Source organism: Rhinichthys klamathensis, unplaced genomic scaffold, assembly GCF_029890125.1.
Source record: "Rhinichthys klamathensis goyatoka isolate OS25496 unplaced genomic scaffold, OSU_Roscu_1.1 h1tg000010l_1, whole genome shotgun sequence".
NCBI classification, from domain to species: Eukaryota; Metazoa; Chordata; class Actinopteri; order Cypriniformes; family Leuciscidae; genus Rhinichthys; species Rhinichthys klamathensis.
This window is the reverse complement of record NW_026606563.1, coordinates 1,861,241-1,888,900: the sequence shown is the minus strand read 5'-3', so window position 1 is coordinate 1,888,900 and position 27,660 is coordinate 1,861,241. Positions and strand designations below refer to the sequence as shown.

General features: G+C 46.3%; 7 non-coding genes and 4 pseudogenes across 7 annotated transcripts; all 11 read right to left on the bottom strand.

Annotated features, from left to right (window-relative positions):
• Positions 1-80: 80 nt before the first annotated feature.
• LOC130095438 (U2 spliceosomal RNA) lies at positions 81-254 on the bottom strand (annotated as a pseudogene).
• A 6,665-nt stretch (positions 255-6,919) lies between these two features.
• On the bottom strand, positions 6,920-7,083 carry LOC130095299 (U1 spliceosomal RNA). Its single transcript, XR_008808083.1, has one exon. It is a non-coding gene; the product is annotated as a U1 spliceosomal RNA (small nuclear RNA).
• A 398-nt stretch (positions 7,084-7,481) lies between these two features.
• Positions 7,482-7,672, bottom strand: LOC130095391 (U2 spliceosomal RNA). The gene has a single exon (XR_008808100.1). It is a non-coding gene; the product is annotated as a U2 spliceosomal RNA (small nuclear RNA).
• Positions 7,673-8,780: 1,108 nt separating this feature from the next.
• On the bottom strand, positions 8,781-8,944 carry LOC130095296 (U1 spliceosomal RNA). The gene has a single exon (XR_008808082.1). It is a non-coding gene; the product is annotated as a U1 spliceosomal RNA (small nuclear RNA).
• A 395-nt stretch (positions 8,945-9,339) lies between these two features.
• On the bottom strand, positions 9,340-9,512 carry LOC130095493 (U2 spliceosomal RNA; annotated as a pseudogene).
• A 6,581-nt stretch (positions 9,513-16,093) lies between these two features.
• LOC130095289 (U1 spliceosomal RNA) lies at positions 16,094-16,257 on the bottom strand. Its single transcript, XR_008808080.1, has one exon. It is a non-coding gene; the product is annotated as a U1 spliceosomal RNA (small nuclear RNA).
• Positions 16,258-16,652: 395 nt separating this feature from the next.
• LOC130095190 (U2 spliceosomal RNA) lies at positions 16,653-16,830 on the bottom strand (annotated as a pseudogene).
• A 6,585-nt stretch (positions 16,831-23,415) lies between these two features.
• LOC130095282 (U1 spliceosomal RNA) lies at positions 23,416-23,579 on the bottom strand. Its single transcript, XR_008808078.1, has one exon. It is a non-coding gene; the product is annotated as a U1 spliceosomal RNA (small nuclear RNA).
• A 395-nt stretch (positions 23,580-23,974) lies between these two features.
• On the bottom strand, positions 23,975-24,151 carry LOC130095184 (U2 spliceosomal RNA; annotated as a pseudogene).
• A 1,820-nt stretch (positions 24,152-25,971) lies between these two features.
• Positions 25,972-26,161, bottom strand: LOC130095406 (U2 spliceosomal RNA). The gene has a single exon (XR_008808102.1). It is a non-coding gene; the product is annotated as a U2 spliceosomal RNA (small nuclear RNA).
• Positions 26,162-27,282: 1,121 nt separating this feature from the next.
• On the bottom strand, positions 27,283-27,446 carry LOC130095276 (U1 spliceosomal RNA). The gene has a single exon (XR_008808076.1). It is a non-coding gene; the product is annotated as a U1 spliceosomal RNA (small nuclear RNA).
• Between the last annotated feature and the right edge of the window lie 214 nt (positions 27,447-27,660).

Here is a 27,660-nt window from a genome sequence, read left to right as displayed (position 1 = left end):
TACAACACGACAATACACACTACTTCCATTAACACCTGCTGCCACATAACACCAAAACATTTCTTTCATTGAACACTTTAGGGGGGTGCACCGTTCCCAGAAGTACTGCAATACCGGGTCGATGCGTGGAGTGGACGGAGCAAGCCCCTATTCCATCTCCCAGCTCCAAAAAGCAATTTAATATATGGTGCCCGGGTAGGGCACGTATCAGATATTAAACTGATAAGAACAGATTTTTTCTTTCGAAAAGTTTTATTTTCACAGTTTTCACAGTTTTCACAACATACAACTTACAAAGACATTAAAAAGAAATTAAAACACAGTGGAATCATAAAAAATAAAAAAATAAAAAAAATAAAAAAATGTGTGTATGCATGTTTGTTTTGTTTTAAAAGTCCTTTTGATTGTGTTTTGTTTGTTCAGTCCATGTGTGTTTTTCAAGAGTCTTTGTGGATGTGTTGTTGTTAAAAAGTATTAAGAAACATCTTTAGAGGATAAAACTAAATCATAGCATAAATAAATATATATAAATATATTTAGAATAAATAAAATGCTAAAAAGGAAGTCATCTCTTGTGCAGGACCGGGGGGAGTCCCTATCAAGATATTCCATCACTCCTCTCTCCGGAACAGGCAACCGGCCCAGCGCTTCTAGTGCCCAGCGGAGGTCCCCTCCCTCCGGCCCGCTGGCCCGCTGTTCCCGTAGCCGGCGTTGGTGAGGGTGCATCTACGGGCTGCCAGGTACGGTGGTGGCCGGGACCTCTCCGTGCGACCGCAGCCCCCTCATCCGAATGACGCCGTCCGGCGCCTCCTGCAGCGTAGATCTAACTAATTGCTCGCACGCGTGGAGGGGCACCGTAACGCGTTTCCCCACCAGCAGGTTTCTGGTGGTCCAGATGGCATCCTTGATGTGGTTGAGGGTGAGCCAGAGCGAGGTGTATTGTGTTGATGTCATGTCCTTCAAGCCCTGACCCACCCCCAGGATGGCGAGCTTGTAGTCCATCTGGACCCCACCCGCTGGCAGGCTCGGGAAAACCAGGGGGCTGGTCCTGGCCCACAGGTCCCGCGCAGCACGGCACTCCCAGAGCAGATGCCGCACGGTCTCCGGGCAATTACACCCGGACCGTGGGCAGGTTGAGTCTTTGGCCAATCCTCTGGAGTGCATGACCGCCCTGACCGGGAGGATCTCATGGGCCACCATCCACGCTAGGTCCTTATGCCTGTTCCGGAGAGCAGGGTGGGCAGCGTTCTTCCAAGTTTGCTTGGCCTCACCCAAGGTGAGGCCTGGAATTGGACTCACTGATTCCCGGTCCTGCACAAGAGAGACAAGAGCCTTGTGGTTAGTTAGAACTTTGACCTCTTGATCCTCTAAAAAGTGCTTCTTTAAAAACTTCTTGATAAAACTGTATTCTTTTGGCAGGTTAAAAGACACAGGGGTTGTCAAGTCAACTGGTAAAATTTTTAAAAATCTTAAGTAGGACCCCATCCAAAATCGTACGAAAGCTGCCGTCTTGTTTTCTTTGGATGGGGTCAAGGCATATCTGATGTGAAGGGCGGTGAAAGTGCTGCCTAAAAACAGGTGGGGGTCTGGGAGGCCTTTTCCGCCGTTTTCTGGTCTCCTCTTGACCACCTCCCTCTTTAATCTTTCCCACTTGGACCCCCACAGAAAGTAAAACACCGCCCTCTCTAGGTTCCTCAGGAATTTCCTAGGTGGGATAAAAACAGAACAGACAAGTGACATTAGAGGTAAAATGACGGCTTTAAAAATTAAAACTTTACCTTCCAAAGTCATCTGTCGTAGTCCCCAGAACCCCAGTCTTTTCCTAACTTTCCCTAGCAAGTCCGTCCAGTTTTCACGTCCACCCCCTTCCTTGTCAAATTTAACTCCTAAAATCTTAAAATCAGTGTCCTTAAAAACTACATCAAGTCCGTCTGTGTCTGTCTCGTCCCACGGTCCGAAGAGCAGGGCCTCGGACTTGCTTCTGTTAAGTTTAGCGCCCGAGGCCCGACCGTACCAGTCAGTCAAGTCCATTGCTCTTCGTATGGATAAAATGTCCGTGGCTAAAAGAGTGATGTCGTCCATATATAAAACACACGTTGCTGTCAGTCCGCCGGTCCCAGGTACGTCTAGTCCTTTTATCCATGTATCCCTTCTCAAGATCTGTGCCAGTGGCTCAATGCAAGCCACATACAGAAGGGGAGATAAAGGACACCCCTGACGGACACCGCTGTGGATATTTACAGCTTTGGAAAGATGCCCATTTACAAGAATTTTGCTGCCTAAGCCCTCATACAGCAGTCCCACCCAAGCTATAAACCTCTCTGGAAAGCCCATTTTTTGCAGTACCTGAAAGAGGTACTGGTGCGAGACCCGGTCAAAAGCTTTTTCGAAATCTAAATTTAGGGCTACAAGCCGAATGTTTCTGTCTCTCGCATAACAGATGGCATCTCTAATCAGAACTAGGCTGTCTGTTATCTTTCTTCTGGGCACAGCGCAAGCTTGATCCGGGTGGATTACGTCCTCTAAAACGGTCGACATACGTGTAGCTAAAACTTTACTAAAAAGTTTGCAATCAAAATTTAAAAGCGTAATAGGTCTCCAATTTTTTAAGTCAGTCCGGTCACCTTTTTTGTAAAGTAAGGAAACTATCCCTGTTCTAAAACTGTCCGGAAGTCTGTCAAGGGTCTCAAAGTCTTTGAAAATATTCAATAGTTCGTGAGCTAAAATGTCCCAAAAGGTAAGATAAAACTCCAGGGGGAGTCCATCTGCCCCTGGGGATTTACCCCTCTTAAAACCTTTAAGTGCTTTTTGTGTTTCTAAAATGGTAAAATCTTGGATTAAAAGCTCATTTGGACTATTTACTGTCTTGACTAAAAAATGTAAAACTTCCTTTAGAGCGGTTTCATGTACTTCTTCTGGACTATATAACTCCTGGTAAAAATGCTCAACCCCTTTTAAAATTTCCTCTGTTGTTTTTACATCCCTCCCTTCTACTTTTACACTGGTCATAGCCCCTCCCCTTGTTAATATCTTTTAAAAAAAATACCTAGTACATTTTTCACCTTCTTCTATATCTCTCTCTTTACTTCTTAAAATAACCCCTTTACTTTGGAAACTGGATAAAACTGACATTTCTTTTTTGACCTCTTTCATTTCATCGTTAAAATCAAAACCATTATTAAAAAGATTAAAATATCTTTGTAGTCTTTTTTGCAGCCCCATCATGTGTCTCTTTTCCCTGTTCTTCTTGTCCCTTCCTACTTTCATGAAATACTGTCTTGTCCGGTCCTTTACCATCTCCCACCACTGTGCACGTGTATCGTAAAAGTCTTGGAGGGTCTGTCATTGGCTGAACTGCTCCCTATATTCCTTTACTACATCCTCGTCTTCTAAAAGGGAGCAGTTCAGCTTCCACAGCCCTCCCCCTACCGTCACACCTGTGGGCAGTGAAAGGGTGGAAGACAGCATTAAGTGGTCAGAAAAGAAGAGGGGGGTCACTGTAGCATCGGTTGGCGGGCAGTCTCTTGTCAAAATATAGTCGATGCGAGAGGCTCTGGAGCCATCACTACTGAACCAAGTGTAGCCCTCCTCTCTTTGATGCACATTTTTAAAACAGTCGACTAATTTAAAATCTCTCACTAAGCCCTGCAATAAAACCGTTGTCTTATCGACTTTAAAATCCTCTCCTACCCTCTTCCTATCTTTTTTGGATAAAACACAGTTAAAATCCCCTGCCACCACTAGGGGAGCCCTACCTAACATATGGGGCTGCAAGTCTTCTAACAGCTCATACCTTTCATTTTTTCCTGTAAAACCATACACATTAAGAACATTTAAATCTCTACCTAAAAAGTTCAGATTTGCTAAAAGAGCCCGCCCTTCCCTCACCACTGTGCTGCCCTTCACCAAGATATGGGGATTTTTTATTAGAATAGCAACACCGTCATTTTTATTTTGGTTTGATCCACTCCATATGGAGGGACCAGATGCCCATAGCTCCTCCATCTTGGTGTACCTGGTTAAAAAGGGCAAAGCACACTCTTGTATTAAAAACAAATCTGATTTACAAGTATTTAAAAAGGATAAAATGCTCTGTGCTCGTATAGTGGACCTCACACTTCTTACATTGATGGTTGAGATAGTGAGGGCCATGAGCAGTAAGGTTAAAAAGGTATGAGACATTTAAAACAGAAGATATTAAAAGACTACAAAAAAATTATTAAAATCATGTGATCTCTTGTTGCAATTGCCTTTCCCTCCTCCCAGATGGACTGGGGTCAGGAAGGCTAATGCTTACCACCTCTGGGGCTACAGAGGAAACCTCTTGTAGCTCTTTCGGCGATGATGTTCTTAGCTTTATGTGCAAAAAGGATACCTCATTTGGGGATTCTAGGGGCCACATACGTTCCGGATCTTCCAAGTTGGAACTATCCGAACGATGTGCTGCCCTAGCCTTTTTCTCCTCTGTGTCAAACAGAGGAGATCCCGCAGGCCTTTTTTGCACCTGAGCATTTGGGAATGAAAGGTCAATTTCACTCCCACTGGTTTCTAAAAACACTTCCGGAACCGTTTCTAAAGAGGAAACTGTTTCTTCATCTGTCTCCTCTCTTTCCCGGTCTTTCTCATTGGTGGTGACTTTCAGTTCAGTGGTTATTTCAGTTTGAATATTTGACTCTGCCCCTATGGCCGCCCCACTTCCTCCCTCTAGCCCAATCCCTGAGGCTGGCAGGGGGTTTGAAATTCCCGCCAAAACCTCAGGGACCGCCTCCTCCTTCCTTTGTTCCCTTGTTTGGTGTGCTTGTGGGGCGGCCATTTTGAGCTTGTTGGCAAAACTTTTAGGGCAATCTCTGTAGAGATGGGTTGATTCTCCACAAAGATTGCACCGCCTGCCATTGGTACATTTTTCAAAACTGTGACCAATTTCTTTACACTTCCCACATACTAATTCTTGGCATGCCTCGGCAAGATGCCCAACTCTTCCACATTTCCTACACAACTTGGGCATCCCTTGATAGTGTATGTAGCCTCTGTTTTCTCCCAGCACAATCATGGAAGGCAGATGTTTCAGGCCTTGGTAGCCCCCAGCATCTTCCCATTGTTTGATGGGAATCCGCCAGGAGCAATTCCAAATGCCATCCTCATCTAGCACTTTGACAGGCTGACTTCTAACAGTGCAAAATCTACCCAGCCAGACACAAATATCATCTCCAGTCACTGTTTCATTGAACATCCTGACAATCACAGTTTTAAGTGTGTTATCAGAAAGTTTCTCCACAGTGAACATGGAGAACTGGGCCTTCACAGTTTCAAACCTTTGCCAAAAATCATTAAGAAGGGAAGCAGCCTTAAAGCTCAAATCAAATCCCTTGTTTAGGGGCAGAGTCATCAAACAGTTTAAGTCATCAGGCTTAAAATGTAAGGTCTTTTGGATCAGCTTCCTGGAAAAGTCCATGCGGGACATACCCAGAAGCTTCCCCTCAACCTCTCTGAATGTAAAACGCACGCTGTGGTGCCTCCGTACGCCGGCACGGGCAGCCGACATGATGGAGGCACCGACAGCCTAAAACTTTAAAATACCAATAAAAGTTTAAATAAATAAATAGATAAATAAATAAATAGATAAAACAGGTCTTACCTTAAAACTGAAACGGAGTAAAATCAGCTGGGTCAATCTACCTCTCAAGAGATGTGCGGCTCGGGATACCGGGAGATCTCGAGCCAAGAACCTCCAAGAGGCGATCGCAGTCTCAACCGTCTGACCAGATACTTGATCTTAGCCAAAAGGCCGAGAAGCGATGACACAATGACGCAGAGGCGGGGGAGCCGGCAAAAGCCACGCCCACCTGGGCCGCGGCGAGAGGGTCTAAGGTCGCCAACAAACAAGCTCAGCTCAGATTGGTTGTCACACCGAAAATGGATCACAACAGAGTGCACAACACGACACTCTGGAGTGCAACCTGGGATTTTGGATCATCAACATTCTGCCCTAAAAGTGAGCGGGCAGACCAAAGCGTACGTCGTAGAGACTTGAAACTCTGACGGATGCTAGTACCCGCCCGGTGTACAACATCACCAAGGCTCGCCCCGATCGGCCCCAGGGTGGCGCTGCAGCGATCAAAAGTACGAAATGGCTCGTAACTCCTCGACCGTCCGTCGCAGACCCAAGTGTCTTACATGACCGGAATCCTTGGCTCGGGCCGAACAAGACGCACGCCTCGGATTGGGTGGTCGCGCTGGCGAGATTTTCGGGTATTTTGGATTTTCTGAAAAACCTACTTTTGCACACTAGTCCTAGGTTTTTTGCCCGATCTGACCCAAACCGGTGCAGAAAGATTCTCTGGAGTCTGACTGCCAACAGTGATCATGAAAAAAGTCGGAATTTCCATTCGCGTTGGCGACCGGACGCCAAAACGTTGGGAGTTGGCGAGGCGGGCTTTACTTAAATGGCTATAACTCGCCAACGGAATGAGACAATTACACCCAACTCGGTACACCTGTGTACGGGCTCAGCCTGTGGTCACGTGAAAAGGGATGCGGCGACTGGCCACTTGGTGGCGCTGTAAACAGAAAAAACAACAACATGAATACGGCCATAGACGGCTGTATATCACATGATGTTTCACACATGCACAAGGTATTCATACCACATGATAGACCTCCTCATTACGAACAACTTTGCCTCCAGGACAACTGCTGTGAATCAAATCGTTTGTTAAATATTGGAGATTATTTGAAGAAGAATAAAACAAATCCATTTAAACAAAAAAGAAAAAACCTCCTTTCACAGAGGTTGTTTTATATCTCCCGATCAACCACTGCAGTTAAAATTATCTGGACTTCCTAGGTCATCAACTATCAGAAGAAGAAGAAGAAAAACATAAGTGGAACTTTAACAATCTGCTCTTTTAACCAGTGTGTCCAGGGGAGAGCGCGTACGCAGTCCCCCACTACCATAAATTATGCAGTCGAGATTCCCACATTTGGGGAATTCGCAGGGGTCAGCACAACCGGAGTGCAATGGCCGAGCCTCGCCCTGGGTGAACCACCTTCCTGATCATGGTGTCTCCCCTGCCAGGTAAGTATGAATTCCCAGGCCTTCAGTCAGAAGCACCCTGTCCCTCTTCGCAATCCTCACCAACGGTTTGACAATCAAACACACACACACACACCCCTGATTCAACTCATCAGCTCGTTAGTAAAGACTCCAAGAGATAAGAGAGACATCAAAAATGTGCAGTGGCGGGCTTTTTTGTTGTTTTTTCATGCTCCGGCTCCGTGAGCCAAAAATCTATTTAATACGCAGTCCCCGGATAGTGGACGAATCAGATATTAAACGGATAGGAACAGAGTTTTTTTTTTTACACCACGATTCTACCTTTACTAGTATAGTATATGATCACCTACAACACGACAATACACACTACTTCCATTAACACCTGCTGCCACATAACACCAAAACATTTCTTTCATTGAACACTTTAGGGGGGTGCACCGTTCCCAGAAGTACTGCAATACCGGGTCGATGCGTGGAGTGGACGGAGCAAGCCCCTATTCCATCTCCCAGCTCCAAAAAGCAATTTAATATATGGTGCCCGGGTAGGGCACGTATCAGATATTAAACTGATAAGAACAGATACTACACTTGATCTTAGCCAAAAGGCCGAGAAGCGATGACACAATGACGCAGAGGCGGGGGAGCCGGCAAAAGCCACGCCCACCTGGGCCGTGGCGAGAGGGTCTAAGGTCGCCAACAAACAAGCTCAGCTCAGATTGGTTGTCACACCGAAAATGGATCACAACAGAGTGCACAACACGACACTCTGGAGTGCAACCTGGGATTTTGGATCATCAACATTCTGCCCTAAAAGTGAGCGGGCAGACCAAAGCGTACGTCGTAGAGACTTGAAACTCTGACGGATGCTAGTACCCGCCCGGTGTACAACATCACCAAGGCTCGCCCCGATCGGCCCCAGGGTGGCGCTGCAGCGATCAAAAGTACGAAATGGCTCGTAACTCCTCGACCGTCCGTCGCAGACCCAAGTGTCTTACATGACCGGAATCCTTGGCTCGGGCCGAACAAGACGCACGCCTCGGATTGGATGGTCGCGCTGGCGAGATTTTCGGGTATTTTGGATTTTCTGAAAAACCTACTTTTGCACACTAGTCCTAGGTTTTTTGCCCGATCTGACCCAAACCGGTGCAGAAAGATTCTCTGGAGTCTGACTGCCAACAGTGATCGTGAAAAAAGTCGGAATTTCCATTCGCGTTGGCGACCGTTGGAGTTGGCGAGGCGGGCTTTACTTAAATGGCTATAACTGGCCAACGGAATGAGACAATTACACCCAACTCGGTACACCTGTGTACGGGCTCAGCCTGTGGTCACGTGAAAAGGGATGCGGCGACTGGCCACTTGGTGGCGCTGTAAACAGAAAAAACAACAACATGAATACGGCCATAGACGGCTGTATATCACATGATGTTTCACACATGCACAAGGTATTCATACCACATGATAGACCTCCTCATTACGAACAACTTTGCCTCCAGGACAACTGCTGTGAATCAAATCGTTTGTTAAATATTGGAGATTATTTGAAGAAGAATAAAACAAATCCATTTAAACAAAAAAGAAAAACCTCCTTTCACAGAGGTTGTTTTATATCTCCCGATCAACCCCTGCAGTTAAAATTATCTGGACTTCCTAGGTCATCAACTATCAGAAGAAGAAGAAGAAAAACATAAGTGGAACTTTAACAATCTGCTCTTTTAACCAGTGTGTCCAGGGGAGAGCGCGTACGCAGTCCCCCACTACCATAAATTATGCAGTCGAGATTCCCACATTTGGGGAATTCGCAGGGGTCAGCACAACCGGAGTGCAATGGCCGAGCCTCGCCCTGGGTGAACCACCTTCCTGATCATGGTGTCTCCCCTGCCAGGTAAGTATGAATTCCCAGGCCTTCAGTCAGAAGCACCCTGTCCCTCTTCGCAATCCTCACCAACGGTTTGACAATCAAACACACACACACCCCTGATTCAACTCATCAGCTCGTTAGTAAAGACTCCAAGAGATAAGAGAGACATCAAAAATGTGCAGTGGCGGGCTTTTTTGTTGTTTTTTCATGCTCCGGCTCCGTGAGCCAAAAATCTATTTAATACGCAGTCCCCGGATAGTGGACGAATCAGATATTAAACGGATAGGAACAGAGTTTTTTTTTTTTACACCACGATTCTACCTTTACTAGTATAGTATATGATCACCTACAACACGACAATACACACTACTTCCATTAACACCTGCTGCCACATAACACCAAAACATTTCTTTCATTGAACACTTTAGGGGGGTGCACCGTTCCCAGAAGTACTGCAATACCGGGTCGATGCGTGGAGTGGACGGAGCAAGCCCCTATTCCATCTCCCAGCTCCAAAAAGCAATTTAATATATGGTGCCCGGGTAGGGCACGTATCAGATATTAAACTGATAAGAACAGATTTTCTTTCGAAAAAAGTTTATTGTCACAATTTTTTCCATTTTTCCCATTTCCACATTTTTTTCTTTTTCTTTCCTTTCTTAAAAATCACATATTTAAAACAAAACATGTCTTAAAACCAAAATGACAATTAACGGTTAAAAATCAGTTTTATGTTTTGGTCGTGTGTCGTGCAAAAGTCCATGTATGTTTGTGTGTGTTGTTTTAAAAGAAAGGTAAATGGATTGAAGTAAATAGGAATAAAATTATAAAACAATAAAACATGCCAAATAAAACATCTCCTCTTGTACAGGATCGGGGGTGAGTCCCTACAAAGATTGTCCATTCACTCCAGGTCTCCAGAACAGGCTCCAGACTCCCCGCTTCCGGTGCCCAGCGGAGATCCCCTCTCCTCCGGCCCGCTGGCCCGCTGTTCCCGTAGCCGGTGTGGTGAGGGTGCATCTACGGGCGGCCAGGGTCGGTGGCGGCCGGGACCTTCCCCGTGTGGCCCGGCCCCCCCATCCGAATGACGACGTCCGGCGCCTCCTGCAGCGTTGATTTTACCAGTTGCTCGCACGCGTGGAGGGGCACCGTAACGCGTTTCCCCACCAGCAGGTTTCTGGTGACCCAGATGGCATCCTTGATCACGTTTAGGGTGAGCCAGAGCGAGGAGAATTGGGGTGATGTAAGCTCCTTCAAGCCCTGACCCACCCCCAGGATGGCGAGCTTGTAGTCCACCTGGGCCCCACCCGCTGGCAGGCACGGGAAAAACAGGGGGCCGGTCTTGGCCCACAGGTCCCGCGCAGCGCCGCACTCCCAGAGCAGATGGTAGACGGTCTCCGGGGAACCACATCCGGACCGTGGGCAGGTGGAGTTTTTGGCCATGCCTCTGGAGTGCATGACCGCCCTGACCGGGAGGATCTCATGAGCCACCATCCACGACAAGTCCTTAAGCCTGTTCTGGAGAGTTGGGTGGGCTGCGTTCCTCCAAACGTCTTTGGCCTCACCTAGTGTGAGGCCTGGAACCGGACTCACCGATTCTCGATCCTGCACAAGAGAGATAAGAGACTTATGGTTAGTTAAAATGGTGGCATCATTTGTCTCTAAAAGATATTTCTTTAAAAATTTCTTAATAAAAAGATGTTCTTTTGACAGATTAAAAGACACTGGACATTTAAGATCAACTGGTAAAATTTTCAAAGATCTTAGGTACGACCCCATCCAGAATCGGGTCATGGCTGCTGTCTTGTGTTCTCTGGATGGGGTCAGGGCGTATTTAATGTGGAGGGCAGTGAAGCGGCTGCCTAAAAACAGGTGGGGGTCTGGGAGCCCTTTTCCGCCATTCTCTCTTTTTTTCTTCACCACTTCTCTTTTGAGTCGCTCCCACTTGGAGCCCCACAGGAAATAAAACACTGCCCTCTCCAGGTAGATCAGGAAACTTCGTGGGGGACTAAAAACAGAACAGACAAGTAAAATCAGTGGTAAAATCAGGGCTTTAAAAATTAAGATCTTGCCTTCAAACGTCAGATTTCTTAGTCCCCAAAAGCCCAGTCTTTGCCTAACTTTCCCTAACATGTCAGTCCAGTTTCCCTGTCCTCCACCCTCTCTGTCAAATTTTACACCTAAAATTTTCAAATTATTGTCTTTAAAATCCAAATCTAGTCCACCTGTGTCAACGTTCCCCCACGGCCCGAAGAGCTGGGCCTCAGACTTGCTCCTATTGAGCTTGGCGCCTGAGGCCCGACCGTACCAGTCAGTCAAGTCCATTGCTCTTCGTACCGATAAAACGTCCGTTGCTAAAAGGGTCACGTCGTCCATATATAAAACGCAGGTTGCCGTCAGTCCACCAGTCCCTGGAATGTTTAATCCTTTAATCCATTTGTCCCTTCTCAAGATTTGTGCCAGTGGCTCAATGCAGGCCACATACAGAAGGGGAGATAAAGGACACCCCTGACGGACGCCGCTGTGGATATTCACAGCTTTGGATAAATGCCCATTAACTATAATTCTGCTGACCAGACTGTTGTACAGCAGTCCTACCCAGGCTATGAACCTCCCTGGAAACCCCATTTTACTCAGTACCTTAAAAAGGAACTGGTGCGAGATGCGGTCGAATGCTTTTTCAAAGTCTAAATTTAGGACTACTAGCCGAATGCTTCTGTCTCTCGCATAACAGATGGCATCTCTGATCAGCACCAGGCTGTCCGTGATCTTCCTTCCGGGCACAGCGCATGCTTGATCCGGGTGGATTACGTCCTCTAAAACTGTCGACATGCGTGTGGCTAAAATTTTGCTAAAAAGTTTACAGTCAACGTTTAAAAGAGTAATGGGTCGCCAGTTCCGTAAGTCCGTCTTGTCCCCTTTTTTGTGTAAAAGTGAAACTATCCCTACTCTAAAACTGTCAGGAAGTCTTTCAAGAGTCTCGAATTCTTTGAAAACAGTCAGTAAGTCAAACGCTAAAATATCCCAAAAAGTTAAATAAAACTCCAGAGGAAGTCCGTCTGCACCAGGGGACTTTCCTCGTTTAAAACTTTTAAGAGCTTTGTGAATTTCTAAAATGGTAAAATCTTGAGATAAAATTGTACATTCACTGTCGACTTTCTTTTCTAAAAACTCTAAAACTTCCCTTAATGTGTCATTGTGAACTTCTTTGGTGTTGTATAGGTTTTCATAAAATACTTCAGTTTCCTTTAAAATTTCTTTTGTAGTGTAAACCTCCCTTCCTCCACTTTTCAAAACAGTAATTGCCCCACCCCGTGAAATAATCTTTTTAAAAAAATACCTGGTACACCTTTCACCTTCCTCTATCTCCCTCTCCCTGCTCCTTAAAATGACACCTTTGCTTTGGCTTTCGGATAAAACTGACATTTCTTGCTTTATTTCTTTAATTTCTTCACTAAAATCAAACCCATCATTTAAAAGATTAAAATACCTCTGTAATCGTTTTTGCAGCCCCATCATGCATCGATTTAATTTATTCTTTTTATTTTTTCCTATCTTTTTAAAAAACTGTCTTGTCCGTTCCTTCACCATCTCCCACCACTGTGCACGTGAGTCGTAAAAGTCTTGGAGGGTCTGCCATTGGCTGAACTGCTCCCTGTACTCACTAACTACTTCTTTATCTTCCAAAAGGGAGCAGTTTAGCTTCCACAGCCCTCCCCCTACTGTCACACCGGTGGGTAGTGAAAGGGTGCATGACAACATTGTGTGATCTGAGAAAAAGAGGGGGGTTAATGTTGCATCGGTTGGCAGGCAGTCCCGTGTAAAAATGTAGTCAATGCGAGAGGCTCTGGTGCCGTCACCACTGAACCAGGTGAAGCCCTCCTCTCTCTGATGCATTGCTTTAAAACAGTGTACTAGTTTAAAATCTCTAACTAAATCCTGCAATAAAACCGATGTTTTGTCAACCTTAAAATCATCTCCTACCCTCTTCCTGTCTTTCTTGTTTAAAACACAATTAAAATCCCCTGCTACCACTAGGGGGGCCCTACCTAACATGTGGGGCTGCAGGTCTTCTAAAAGCTCATACATGTTATTTTTGTCCGTAAAACCATACACATTTAAAATGTTAAAATCCTTACCTAAAAAAGTCAGATTAGCTAAAATTGCCCGCCCATCCCTCACCACAGTGCTGCCCTTCACCAAAATGTTGGGATTGTTGATTAAAATAGCAACACCGTCATTTTTGTTAAAATTGGACCCACTCCAGATGGAATGTCCTGGGGTCCAAGTCTCCTCCCACTTCCTGTAATTTGTTAAAAAAGGCAGGCCACATTCTTGCAATAAAAACACATCTGACTTAAAAGATTTTAAGAAAGATAAAACGCTCTGTGCTCTTATATTGCTCCTCACACTTCTCACATTGATTGTAGAGATAGTGAGAGCCATGAGCAGTGTGGTTAAAAGGGTATGAGACATTTAAAAGCAACTAGGGGACTACAGAGATATAATTAAAATCATGTAATTTCTTGTTGCACTTGCCTTTCCTTTTCCCCAGAGAGCCTGGGATCAAGGAGGCAAGTGCTTGACGCCTCAGGGCTCACAGAGAAAACCTCTTGCGACTCCTTTGGCGACGATGTTCTTAGCTTAAAATGCAGAAAAGAGACTTCATTTGGAGATTCTGCGGGCCACATACGGTCTAGATCTTCCACGGGGGAACTATCTAGCCGATGCGCTACCCGCAGCTTTTTCTCCTCTGTTTGAACCAGAGGAGATCTCGCAGTTCTTTTCTGCACTTGAGCATTGGGGAGAGAACAATTTATTTCACTCCCACTAGTCGACACACTAGCCTCCGACACTGTTTCTAGGGAGGAAACCGTTTCCTCCACCCCATCCTCCATTTTGTTCTCACTTGTGTCTTGCTGGGGAGTGGTTCCCTCCCTCTGTTCTTTTATATTTGATGGCTCAACAATTGAGGCCGCCCCACTTCCTCCTCCTTGTCCAATCCCTGAGGCTGGCTGGGAATTTGAAATTCCCGCCAAAACCTCAGGGCCCGCCTCCTCCTCTCTTTGTTCTTTCGTTTGTTCTTTGGGTGGGGCGGCCATTTTGTTGCCTTTCAATTTGTTGGCAAAACTCTTAGGGCAATCTCTGTAGAGATGGTTGGTTTCACCACAAAGATTACACCTTCTGCCAATGGTACATTCTTCAAAAATGTGACCAATTCCTCTACACTTCCCACATGTTAATTCCTTGCATGCATCGGCTAAATGCCCCATTCTCCCACACTTCCTACACAGTTTAGGCATTCCTTGATAGTGAATGTAGCCTCTGTTCTCTCCCAACACAATCATTGAAGGTAGATGTTTCAGGCCCTGGTAACCCCCGGCGTCTTCCCATTGTTTAATGGGAATTCGCCAGGAGCAATTCCAGATACCATCTTCATCTAACACTTTGACTGGTTGCCCCCGAACAGTGCAAAATCTGCCCAACCAGACACAAATGTCCTCCCCATTAACGGTTTCATTAAACATCCTGACAATCACAGTTTTTAATGAATTGTCAGAGAGTTTCTCCACAGTAAACATAGAGAATTGGGCTTTGCATGCATCAAATCTTTGCCAGAATTCAATTAACAGGGAAGCACTTTTGAAACTTAAATCAAAACCTTTGTTCAGGGGGAGAGTTACTAAGCAGTTCAAGTCATCAGGTTTAAAATTAAGGGCTTTCTGGATCAGCTTCCTGGAGAAGTCAAGACGTGACAACCCCAGGAGCTTACCATCCACCTCTTTAAATAAAAAACGCACGCTGTGGTGCCTCCGCATGCCAGCACGAGCAGCCGACATGGTGGAGACACCAACAGCTATTTAAAACAAAACCTTAAAAACCAGTAATAAATATATAAATAAATAAATAAATAACTTACCTTGGAACACCAAGTCGTCCGGATAAAACGCACTGTCAATATACCTCTCAAAAGTTTGAGGCTCAAGCCACTGAAGGACCCGAGCCGGAAAAACCTCCAAGAGGCGATCGCTGTCTCTACCCTTGGACCAGACACTTGATCTTAGCCAAAAGGCCGAGAAGCGATGACAAAATGACGCAGAGGCGGGGGAGCCGGCAAAAGCCACGCCCACCTGGGCCGCGGCGAGAGGGTCTAAGGTCGCCAACAAACAAGCTCAGCTCAGATTGGTTGTCACACCGAAAATGGATCACAACAGAGTGCACAACACGACACTCTGGAGTGCAACCTGGGATTTTGGATCATCAACATTCTGCCCTAAAAGTGAGCGGGCAGACCAAAGCGTACGTCGTAGAGACTTGAAACTCTGACGGATGCTAGTACCCGCCCGGTGTACAACATCACCAAGGCTCGCCCCGATCGGCCCCAGGGTGGCGCTGCAGCGATCAAAAGTACGAAATGGCTCGTAACTCCTCGACCGTCCGTCGCAGACCCAAGTGTCTTACATGACCGGAATCCTTGGCTCGGGCCGAACAAGACGCACGCCTCGGATTGGATGGTTTTCGGGTATTTTGGATTTTCTGAAAAACCTACTTTTGCACACTAGTCCTAGGTTTTTTGCCCGATCTGACCCAAACCGGTGCAGAAAGATTCTCTGGAGTCTGACTGCCAACAGTGATCATGAAAAAAGTCGGAATTTCCATTCGCGTTGGCGACCGGACGCCAAAACGAGGCGAGGCTTAACTTAAATGGCTATAACTCGCCAACGGAATGAGACAATTACACCCAACTCGGTACACCTGTGTACGGGCTCAGCCTGTGGTCACGTGAAAAGGGATGCGGCGACTGGCCACTTGGTGGCGCTGTAAACAGAAAAAACAACAACATGAATACGGCCATAGACGGCTGTATATCACATGATGTTTCACACATGCACAAGGTATTCATACCACATGATAGACCTCCTCATTACGAACAACTTTGCCTCCAGGACAACTGCTGTGAATCAAATCGTTTGTTAAATATTGGAGATTATTTGAAGAAGAATAAAACAAATCCATTTAAACAAAAAAGAAAAAACCTCCTTTCACAGAGGTTGTTTTATATCTCCCGATTAACCACTGCAGTTAAAATTATCTGGACTTCCTAGGTCATCAACTATCAGAAGAAGAAGAAGAAAAACATAAGTGGAACTTTAACAATCTGCTCTTTTAACCAGTGTGTCCAGGGGAGAGCGCGTACGCAGTCCCCCACTACCATAAATTATGCAGTCGAGATTCCCACATTTGGGGAATTCGCAGGGGTCAGCACAACCGGAGTGCAATGGCCGAGCCTCGCCCTGGGTGAACCACCTTCCTGATCATGGTGTCTCCCCTGCCAGGTAAGTATGAATTCCCAGGCCTTCAGTCAGAAGCACCCTGTCCCTCTTCGCAATCCTCACCAACGGTTTGACAATCAAACACACACACACCCCTGATTCAACTCATCAGCTCGTTAGTAAAGACTCCAAGAGATAAGAGAGACATCAAAAATGTGCAGTGGCGGGCTTTTTTGTTGTTTTTTCATGCTCCGGCTCCGTGAGCCAAAAATCTATTTAATACGCAGTCCCCGGATAGTGGACGAATCAGATATTAAACGGATAGGAACAGAGTTTTTTTTTTTTACACCACGATTCTACCTTTACTAGTATAGTATATGATCACCTACAACACGACAATACACACTACTTCCATTAACACCTGCTGCCACATAACACCAAAACATTTCTTTCATTGAACACTTTAGGGGGGTGCACCGTTCCCAGAAGTACTGCAATACCGGGTCGATGCGTGGAGTGGACGGAGCAAGCCCCTATTCCATCTTCCAGCTCCAAAAAGCAATTTAATATATGGTGCCCGGGTAGGGCACGTATCAGATATTAAACTGATAAGAACAGATTTTTTTCTTTCGAAAAAAGTTTATTTTCACAGTTTTTCCATTATTTCCATTTCCACATTTTTTTTTTTTCCTTTCTTAAAAATCACATTTTAAAACAAAAATGACACATTTAACGTTTAAAAATCAGTTTTGTGTGGTGTGTAGTTTAAAAGTCCATGTATGTTGATATTTGTTGTTTAAAAGAAAGTTAAATGGATGAAAATAAATGCAATTAAAACTGTAAAACAAATAAAACATGCCAAATAAAACATCTCTTGTACAGGATCGAGGGTGAGTCCCTATCAAGATTTTCCATTCACTCCAGGTCTCCAGAACAGGCTCCAGACTCCCCGCTTCCGGTGCCCAGCGGAGATCCCCTCTCCTCCGGCCCGCTGGCCCGCTGTTCCCGTAGCCGGTGTGGTGAGGGTGCATCTACGGGCGGCCAGGGTCGGTGGCGGCCGGGACCTTCCCCGTGTGGCCCGGCCCCCCCATCCGAATAACGACGTCCGGCGCCTCCTGCAGCGTTGATTTTATCAGTTGCTCGCACGCGTGGAGGGGCACCGTAACGCGTTTCCCCACCAGCAGGTTTCTGGTGACCCAGATGGCATCCTTGATCATGTTTAGGGTGAGCCAGAGCGAGGAGAATTGGGGTGATGTAAGCTCCTTCAAGCCCTGACCCACCCCCAGGATGGTGAGCTTGTAGTCCACCTGGGCCCCACCCGCTGGCAGGCACGGGAAAAACAGGGGGCCGGTCTTGGCCCACAGGTCCCGCGCAGCGCCGCACTCCCAGAGCAGATGGTAGACGGTCTCCGGGGAACCACATCCGGACCGTGGGCAGGTGGAGTTTTTGGCCATGCCTCTGGAGTGCATGACCGCCCTGACCGGGAGGATCTCATGAGCCACCATCCACGACAAGTCTTTCAGCCTGTTCTGGAGAGCTGGGTGGGCTGCGTTCCTCCAAACGTCTTTGGCCTCACCTAGTGTGAGGCCTGGAACCGGACTCACCGATTCCCGATCCTGCACAAGAGAGATAAGAGACTTATGGTTAGTTAAAATGGTGGCATCATTTGTCTCTAAAAGATATTTCTTTAAAAATTTCTTAATAAAACTATGCTCTTTTGACAAATTAAAAGACACTGGACTTTTAAGATCAATGGGTAAAATTTTCAAAGTTCTTAGGTATGACCCCATCCAGAATCGGGTCATGGCTGCTGTCTTGTGTTCTCTGGATGGGGTCAGGGCGTATTGGATGTGGAGGGCGGCAAAGCGGCTGCCTAAAAAAAGGTGGGGGTCTGGGAGGCCTTTCCCGCCATTTTCTTTTTTCTTTTTGATGACCTCCCTCTTTAGTCGTTCCCACTTGGACCCCCACAGGAAATAAAATACCGCCCTCTCCAGCTTGGCCAGGAATCGTCTTGGGGGACTAAAAACAGAACAGACAAGTAAAATTAGTGGTAAAATCGCTGCTTTAAAAATTAAAATCTTGCCTTCAAACGTCAATTGTCTCAGTCCCCAAAAGCCCAGTCTTTGCCTGACTTTCCCTAACATGTCAGTCCAGTTTCCTTGTCCTCCACCCTCTCTGTCAAATTTTACACCTAAAATTTTCAAATCATTGTCTTTAAAATCCAAATCTAGTCCAACTATGTCTACGTTCCCCCACGGCCCGAAGAGCTGGGCCTCGGACTTACTCCTATTGAGCTTGGCGCCCGAGGCCCGACCGTACCAGTCAGTCAAGTCCATTGCTCTTCGTACTGATAAAAGGTCAGTCGCTAAAAGGGTCACGTCATCCATATATAAAACACAAGTCGCCGTCAGTCCACCAGTCCCTGGGATGTCTAGTCCTTTAATCCATTTATCCCTTCTCAAGATTTGTGCCAGTGGCTCAATACAAGCCACATACAGAAGGGGAGATAAAGGACACCCCTGACGGACGCCGCTGTAGAGTTTTACAGCTTTGGATAAATGCCCGTTAACCAAAATTCTGCTAGACAGATCGTTGTACAGCAGTCCCACCCAGGCTATGAACCTCCCTGGAAACCCCATTTTGCCCAGTACCTTAAAAAGGAACTGGTGCGAGACGCGGTCAAAGGCTTTTTCGAAATCTAAATTTAGGACTACTAGCCGAATGTTTCTGTCTCTCGCAAAACAGATGGCGTCTCTGATCAGTACCAGGCTGTCCGTGATCTTCCTGCCGGGCACAGCGCATGCTTGATCCAGGTGGATTACGTCCTCTAAAACAGTCGACATACGTGTAGCTAAAATCTTACTAAAAAGTTTACAATCATAATTTAAAAGAGTGATTGGTCGCCAGTTTCTCAAGTCAGTCTTGTCCCCTTTTTTGTATAGTAATGTAACTATCCCTACTCTAAAGCTGTCTGGAAGTCTGTCAAGAGTCTCAAGTTCTTTAAAAACTGTCATTAAGTCGTGTGCTAAAATGTCCCAGAAAGTCAGATAAAACTCAAAGGGGAGTCCATCCAAGCCTGGGGACTTCCCCTTTTTAAAACCTTTTAGCGCTTTGTGCATTTCTAAAGGAGTAAAATCTTGGGATAAAAGCACATCTGGACTCTTTACCTTTTTGTCTAAAAACCCTAAAACTTCCTCTAAGATGCTATTGTGTACCTCTTTAGTGCTGTATAAATTATTGTAAAAACTTTCAATTTCCCCTAAAATCAGATCTGTTGTATTTGCCTCCCCACCTGTAAACGTTTTTAAAGTATTAATTGACCCTCCCCGTGATATTGTCTTTTTAAAAAAATATCTAGTACACTTTTCCCCTTCTTCTATTTCTCTCTCCTTACATCTTAAAATGACACCTTTACTCTTTGTTTCGGACAAATCTGACATTTCTTTCTTTAATTCTTTAATTTCTTCTGTAAAATCCAATCCACTGTTTAAAAGGTTAAAATATCTCTGCAGTCGTTTTTGCAGCCCCATCATGCGTCTTTTTTCTTTATTCTTTTTTTCTTTTCCAATTTGTTTAAAAAACCTTCCTGTCCTTTGTTTCACCATCTCCCACCACTGTGCACGTGAGTCGAAAAAGTCTTGGAGGGTCTGCCATTGGCTGAACTGCTCCCTATATTCACTAATCACTTCCTCATCCTCTAATAGGGAACAGTTCAGCTTCCACAGCCCTCCCCCTACAGTCACACCCGTGGGTAGTGAAAGGGTGCAGGAGAGCATCATGTGATCAGAAAAGAAGAGGGGGCTCAATGTAGCATCGGTCGGCGGGCAGTCCCTTGTAAAAACATAGTCAATTCGAGAGGCTCTGGTGCCATCACCACTGAACCAGGTGAAGCCCTCCTCTCTTTGATGCATTGTTTTAAAGCAGTCAACTAACTTAAAATCTTTGACTATATTTTGTAATAAAACCGATGTCTTGTCGACCTTAAAATCCTCTCCTACCCTCTTTCTATCCTGTCTTGATAAAACACAATTAAAATCCCCTGCTACCACTAGGGGAGCCCTACCTAGCATGTGGGGCTGCAGGTCTTCTAAAAGCTCATACCTGTTGTTTTTACCTGTAAAACCATACACATTTAAAATGTTAAAATCCTTACCTAAAAAAGTCAGACTAGCTAAAATTGCCCGCCCGTCCCTCACCACAGTGCTGCCCTTCACCAAAACATGGGGATTTTTTATTAAAATAGCAACACCGTCGTTTTTGTTAAAATTGGACCCACTCCAGATGGAAAGTCCTGGGGTCCAAATCTCCTCCCACTTCCTGTAATTTGTTAAAAAAGGCAGACCACATTCTTGCAATAAAAACACATCTGACTTAAAAGATTTTAAAAAGGATAACACACTCTGTGCTCGTGTATTGCTCTTCACACTTCTCACATTGATTGTGGAGATAGTGAGAGCCATGAGCAGTATGGTTAAAAGGGTGTGAGACATTTAAAAGCAACCAAGGGACTACAGAGATATAATTAAAATCGTGTTATTTCTTGTTGCACTTGCCTTCCCTTTTCCCCAGATGAGCTGGGATCAGGGGGGCAAGTGCTTGACGCCTCAGGGCTCGCAGAGTAGGCCTCTTGCGAATCCTTTGGCGACGATGTTCTTAGCTTGAAATGCAGAAAGGAGACTTCATTAGGAGATTCTGCGGGCCACATACGGGCTAGATCTTCCAGGGGGGAACTATCTAGCCGATGCGCTACCCGCAGCTTTTTCTCCTCTGTTTGAACCAGAGGAGATCTCGCAGTTCTTTTCTGCACTTGAGCATCGGGGAGCGAAACATCTGTTTCACTCCCACTCGTGGACACACTAACCTCAGACACGGTTACTAGGGAGGAAGCCATTTCCTCCTCTTCATCCTCCATACTGTCTTCTTTTTCAATTTCATTTTGAGGATTGGCTTCCTCCCCCTCACCAACTGCCAGAATTGACTCCGCCCCTGTGGCCGCCCCACTTCCTCCTTCCTGTCCAATCCCTGAGGCTGGCTGAGGGTTTGAATTTCCCGCCAAAACCTCGGGGCCCGCCTCCTCAATTGTTTGTTCTTTGGGTGGGGCGGCCATTTTGTAGCTTTTTAACTTGTTGGCAAAACTTTTAGGGCAGTCTCTGTAGAGATGGGATGATTCTCCACAGAGGTTGCACTTTCTGCCATTTTGGCACTCTTCAAAAATGTGCCCAATTTCTCTGCACTTCCTACACACTACTTCTTGGCATGCCTCGGCGAGATGTCCAAGTTTGCCACACTTGCGGCATAGCTTGGGCATCCCTTGGTAATGGATGTAGCCTCTATTCTCTCCCAACACAATCATAGAAGGTATTTGACTCAGGCCATGGTAGCTGTTGGGATCTGCCCATTGTTTAATGGGCACTCTCCACGCACAGCTCCAGATACCGTCTTCATCTAAAACCTTGACTGGTTGTCCACGAATAGAGCAATATCTTGCCAACCACACAGAAATATCTTCTCCACTAACTGTTTCATTAAACATCCTGACAATCACAACTTTCAGTGAATTATCAGTCAGTTTTTCCACAGTGAACATGGAGAAATTGGCTTTACACATTTCAAATCGAGTCCAAAAAGTACTTAGTAAGGAAGCAGAAGCAAAACTCACATCAAAACCATGGTTCAGGGGCAGAGTCAACAGGCAGTTTATGTCCACAACCTTAAAACCGAGTAACTGTTGGATGCACTTCCTAGAAAAGTCCAGTCTGGACATGACCGGGAGAGTGCTATCCTCTTTTGGTTTAAATTTAAAACGCACGCTGTGGTGCCTCCTTGTGCCGGCACGAGCAGCCGACATGTTGGAGGCACCACCAGCACGCTGCGGCTAAAACCCAACAATAAATATACAATAAATGAGTTAAAACCTGCTTACCTTAAAACAAGAAGATTCCTCGTAGAACGAGTCGTCACTTAAAAGCCGCTTGTCAATGTACCTCCTGAAGGGTGTGTGTCCCGTGTGACAAGCAACACACGAGACCAAGGTCCCACAAGAGGCGACCGCTGTCTCAGACGTCTGACCAGACCACTTGATCTTAGCCAAAAGGCCGAGAAGCGATGACACAATGACGCAGAGGCGGGGGAGCCGGCAAAAGCCACGCCCACCTGGGCCGCGGCGAGAGGGTCTAAGGTCGCCAACAAACAAGCTCAGCTCAGATTGGTTGTCACACCGAAAATGGATCACAACAGAGTGCACAACACGACACTCTGGAGTGCAACCTGGGATTTTGGATCATCAACATTCTGCCCTAAAAGTGAGCGGGCAGACCAAAGCGTACGTCGTAGAGACTTGAAACTCTGACGGATGCTAGTACCCGCCCGGTGTACAACATCACCAAGGCTCGCCCCGATCGGCCCCAGGGTGGCGCTGCAGCGATCAAAAGTACGAAATGGCTCGTAACTCCTCGACCGTCCGTCGCAGACCCAAGTGTCTTACATGACCGGAATCCTTGGCTCGGGCCGAACAAGACGCACGCCTCGGATTGGATGGTCGCGCTGGCGAGATTTTCGGGTATTTTGGATTTTCTGAAAAACCTACTTTTGCACACTAGTCCTAGGTTTTTTGCCCGATCTGACCCAAACCGGTGCAGAAAGATTCTCTGGAGTCTGACTGCCAACAGTGATCGTGAAAAAAGTCGGAATTTCCATTCGCGTTGGCGACCGGACGCCAAAACGTTGGGAGTTGGCGAGGCGGGCTTTACTTAAATGGCTATAACTCGCCAACGGAATGAGACAATTACACCCAACTCGGTACACCTGTGTACGGGCTCAGCCTGTGGTCACGTGAAAAGGGATGCGGCGACTGGCCACTTGGTGGCGCTGTAAACAGAAAAAACAACAACATGAATACGGCCATAGACGGCTGTATATCACATGATGTTTCACACATGCACAAGGTATTCATACCACATGATAGACCTCCTCATTACGAACAACTTTGCCTCCAGGACAACTGCTGTGAATCAAATCGTTTGTTAAATATTGGAGATTATTTGAAGAAGAATAAAACAAATCCATTTAAACAAAAAAGAAAAAACCTCCTTTCACAGAGGTTGTTTTATATCTCCCGATCAACCACTGCAGTTAAAATTATCTGGACTTCCTAGGTCATCAACTATCAGAAGAAGAAGAAGAAAAACATAAGTGGAACTTTAACAATCTGCTCTTTTAACCAGTGTGTCCAGGGGAGAGCGCGTACGCAGTCCCCCACTACCATAAATTATGCAGTCGAGATTCCCACATTTGGGGAATTCGCAGGGGTCAGCACAACCGGAGTGCAATGGCCGAGCCTCGCCCTGGGTGAACCACCTTCCTGATCATGGTGTCTCCCCTGCCAGGTAAGTATGAATTCCCAGGCCTTCAGTCAGAAGCACCCTGTCCCTCTTCGCAATCCTCACCAACGGTTTGACAATCAAACACACACACACCCCTGATTCAACTCATCAGCTCGTTAGTAAAGACTCCAAGAGATAAGAGAGACATCAAAAATGTGCAGTGGCGGGCTTTTTTGTTGTTTTTTCATGCTCCGGCTCCGTGAGCCAAAAATCTATTTAATACGCAGTCCCCGGATAGTGGACGAATCAGATATTAAACGGATAGGAACAGAGTTTTTTTTTTTTACACCACGATTCTACCTTTACTAGTATAGTATATGATCACCTACAACACGACAATACACACTACTTCCATTAACACCTGCTGCCACATAACACCCAAACATTTCTTTCATTGAACACTTTAGGGGGCAGCACCGTTCCCAGAAGTACTGCAATACCGGGTCGATGCGTGGAGTGGACGGAGCAAGCCCCTATTCCATCTCCCAGCTCCAAAAAGCAATTTAATATATGGTGCCCAGGTAGGGCACGTATCAGATATTAAACTGATAAGAACAGATTTTTTCTTTCGAAAAAAGTTTATTGTTACAAATTCATTCTTTACACTTCCACATTTATCTTTCAAACATTCCACATGTCTTTAAAACAAAATAACACAATTAAAGGTTAAAAATCAGTGTTGGATAGTGTGTTGTGTAAAAGTCCATGTGTGTAAAATGTTGGTTTTTTAAAAGAAAGGTAAAAGGAATGAAAAAATACAGTAGCAATAAATCAAATAAAAACAATAAAACATGCCAACTAAAACATTGTCTCTTGTGCAGGATCGCGAGTGAGTCCCTATCAAGATTGTCCATTCACTCCAGGTCTCCAGAACAGGCCCCAGACTCCTCGTTTCTGATGCCCAGCGGAGATCCCCTCTCCTCCGGCCCGCTGGCCCGCTGTTCCCGTAGCCGGTGTGGTGAGGGTGCATCTACGGGCGACCAGGGTCGGTGGTGGCCGGGACCTCTTTGGTGTGACCCCAGCCCCCCCATCCGAATGACGACGTCCGGCGCCTCCTGCAGCGTAGATCTAACTATTTGCTCGCACGCGTGGAGGGGCACCGTAACGCGTTTCCCCACCAGCAGGTTTCTGGTGGCCCAGATGGCATCCTTGATGTGGTTGAGGGTGAGCCAGAGCGAGGTGAATTGCTTTGATGTTAGCTCCTTCAAGCCCTGACCCACCCCCAGGATGGCGAGCCTGTATTCCATCTGGGCCCGACCCGCTGGCAGGCACGGGAAAACCAGGGGGCTGGTCTTGGCCCACAGGTCCCGCGCAGCACCGCACTCCCAGAGCAGATGGTAGACGGTCTCCGGGGAACCACATCCGGACCGTGGGCAGATGGAGTTTTTGGCCATGCCTCTGGAGTGCATGACCGCCCTGACCGGGAGGATCTCATGGGCCACCATCCACGACAAGTCCTTAAGCCTGTTCTGGAGAGCTGGGTGGGCTGCGTTCCTCCAAACGTCTTTGGCCTCACCTAGTGTGAGGCCTGGAACCGGACACACCGATTCCCGATCCTGCACAAGAGAGATGAGAGACTTATGATTTGTTAAAACAGTAACATCTTGATTCTCTAGATCATGTCTTTTTAAAAAGGTTTTAATAAAACAATATTCTTGTGGAAGGTTAAAGGACACTGGGACAGTCAGATCGACAGGTAAAACTTTCAAACTACGCAGATATGACCCCATCCAAAATCTGACCATTGCTGCAGTTTTGTTTTCTCTGGAGGGGTTTATAGCATATTTAAAATGCAGTGCTGTGAATTTACTTGCTAAAAACAGATAGGGGTCGGGGAGGCCTTTCCCTCCATTCTCTTTCCTCTTCTTCACCACTTCTCTTTTTAGGCGCTCCCATTTTGACCCCCAGAAGAAATAAAACACTGCCCTCTCGACTGTCAGGAGGAAGAACCTTGGTGGCCTAAAAACAGAGCAAAGCAATAAAAACAAGGGTAAGATCACAGCTTTATAAATTAAAATCTTCCCTTCCAATGTCAGCGTCCGTAATCTCCAAAAGCCCAGTCGTTGTCTAACTTTCCCTACCATTTCTGTCCAATTTCCTTGTCCACCCCCCTCTTTGTCAAACTTTACTCCTAAAATCCTAATGTCAGTTTCCTTAAAATTCACGTCTAGTCCTGTCGTGTCTATGTCACCCCATGGTCCAAAAAGCTGGGCCTCGGACTTGTTTCTATTGAGTTTTGCTCCAGAGGCTCGCCCGTATTGGTCAGTCAGGTCAAGTGCTCTCTGTACTGATAAAAGGTCAGTTGTTAAAATTGTCACATCGTCCATGTATAAAACACATTTTAAGTCCGTCAGTCCTTTTGTACCTGGAATTCTCAGTCCTTTGATCCATTGGTCCCTTCTCAAGAGCTGTGCCAGTGGTTCGATGCAAACCACATACAAGCGGAGATAACGGACACCCTTGACGGACTGATTCCATCTCCCAGCTCCAAAAAGCAATTTAATATATGGTGCCCGGGTAGGGCACTTTTCAGATATTAAACTGATAAGAACAGATACTACACTTGATCTTAGCCAAAAGGCCGAGAAGCGATGACACAATGACGCAGAGGCGGGGGAGCCGGCAAAAGCCACGCCCACCTGGGCCGCGGCGAGAGGGTCTAAGGTCGCCAACAAACAAGCTCAGCTCAGATTGGTTGTCACACCGAAAATGGATCACAACAGAGTGCACAACACGACACTCTGGAGTGCAACCTGGGATTTTGGATCATCAACATTCTGCCCTAAAAGTGAGCGGGCAGACCAAAGCGTACGTCGTAGAGACTTGAAACTCTGACGGATGCTAGTACCCGCCCGGTCTACAACATCACCAAGGCTCGCCCCGATCGGCCCCAGGGTGGCGCTGCAGCGATCAAAAGTACGAAATGGCTCGTAACTCCTCGACCGTCCGTCGCAGACCCAAGTGTCTTACATGACCGGAATCCTTGGCTCGGGCCGAACAAGACGCACGCCTCGGATTGGATGGTCGCGCTGGCGAGATTTTCGGGTATTTTGGATTTTCTGAAAAACCTACTTTTGCACACTAGTCCTAGGTTTTTTGCCCGATCTGACCCAAACCGGTGCAGAAAGATTCTCTGGAGTCTGACTGCCAACAGTGATCGTGAAAAAAGTCGGAATTTCCATTCGCGTTGGCGACCGGACGCCAAAACGTTGGGAGTTGGCGAGGCGGGCTTTACTTAAATGGCTATAACTCGCCAACGGAATGAGACAATTACACCCAACTCGGTACACCTGTGTACGGGCTCAGCCTGTGGTCACGTGAAAAGGGATGCGGCGACTGGCCACTTGGTGGCGCTGTAAACAGAAAAAACAACAACATGAATACGGCCATAGACGGCTGTATATCACATGATGTTTCACACATGCACAAGGTATTCATACCACATGATAGACCTCCTCATTACGAACAACTTTGCCTCCAGGACAACTGCTGTGAATCAAATCGTTTGTTAAATATTGGAGATTATTTGAAGAAGAATAAAACAAATCCATTTAAACAAAGAGAAAAAACCTCCTTTCACAGAGGTTGTTTTATATCTCCCGATCAACCACTGCAGTTAAAATTATCTGGACTTCCTAGGTCATCAACTATCAGAAGAAGAAGAAGAAAAACATAAGTGGAACTTTAACAATCTGCTCTTTTAACCAGTGTGTCCAGGGGAGAGCGCGTACGCAGTCCCCCACTACCATAAATTATGCAGTCGAGATTCCCACATTTGGGGAATTCGCAGGGGTCAGCACAACCGGAGTGCAATGGCCGAGCCTCGCCCTGGGTGAACCACCTTCCTGATCATGGTGTCTCCCCTGCCAGGTAAGTATGAATTCCCAGGCCTTCAGTCAGAAGCACCCTGTCCCTCTTCGCAATCCTCACCAACGGTTTGACAATCAAACACACACACACCCCTGATTCAACTCATCAGCTCGTTAGTAAAGACTCCAAGAGATAAGAGAGACATCAAAAATGTGCAGTGGCGGGCTTTTTTGTTGTTTTTTCATGCTCCGGCTCCGTGAGCCAAAAATCTATTTAATACGC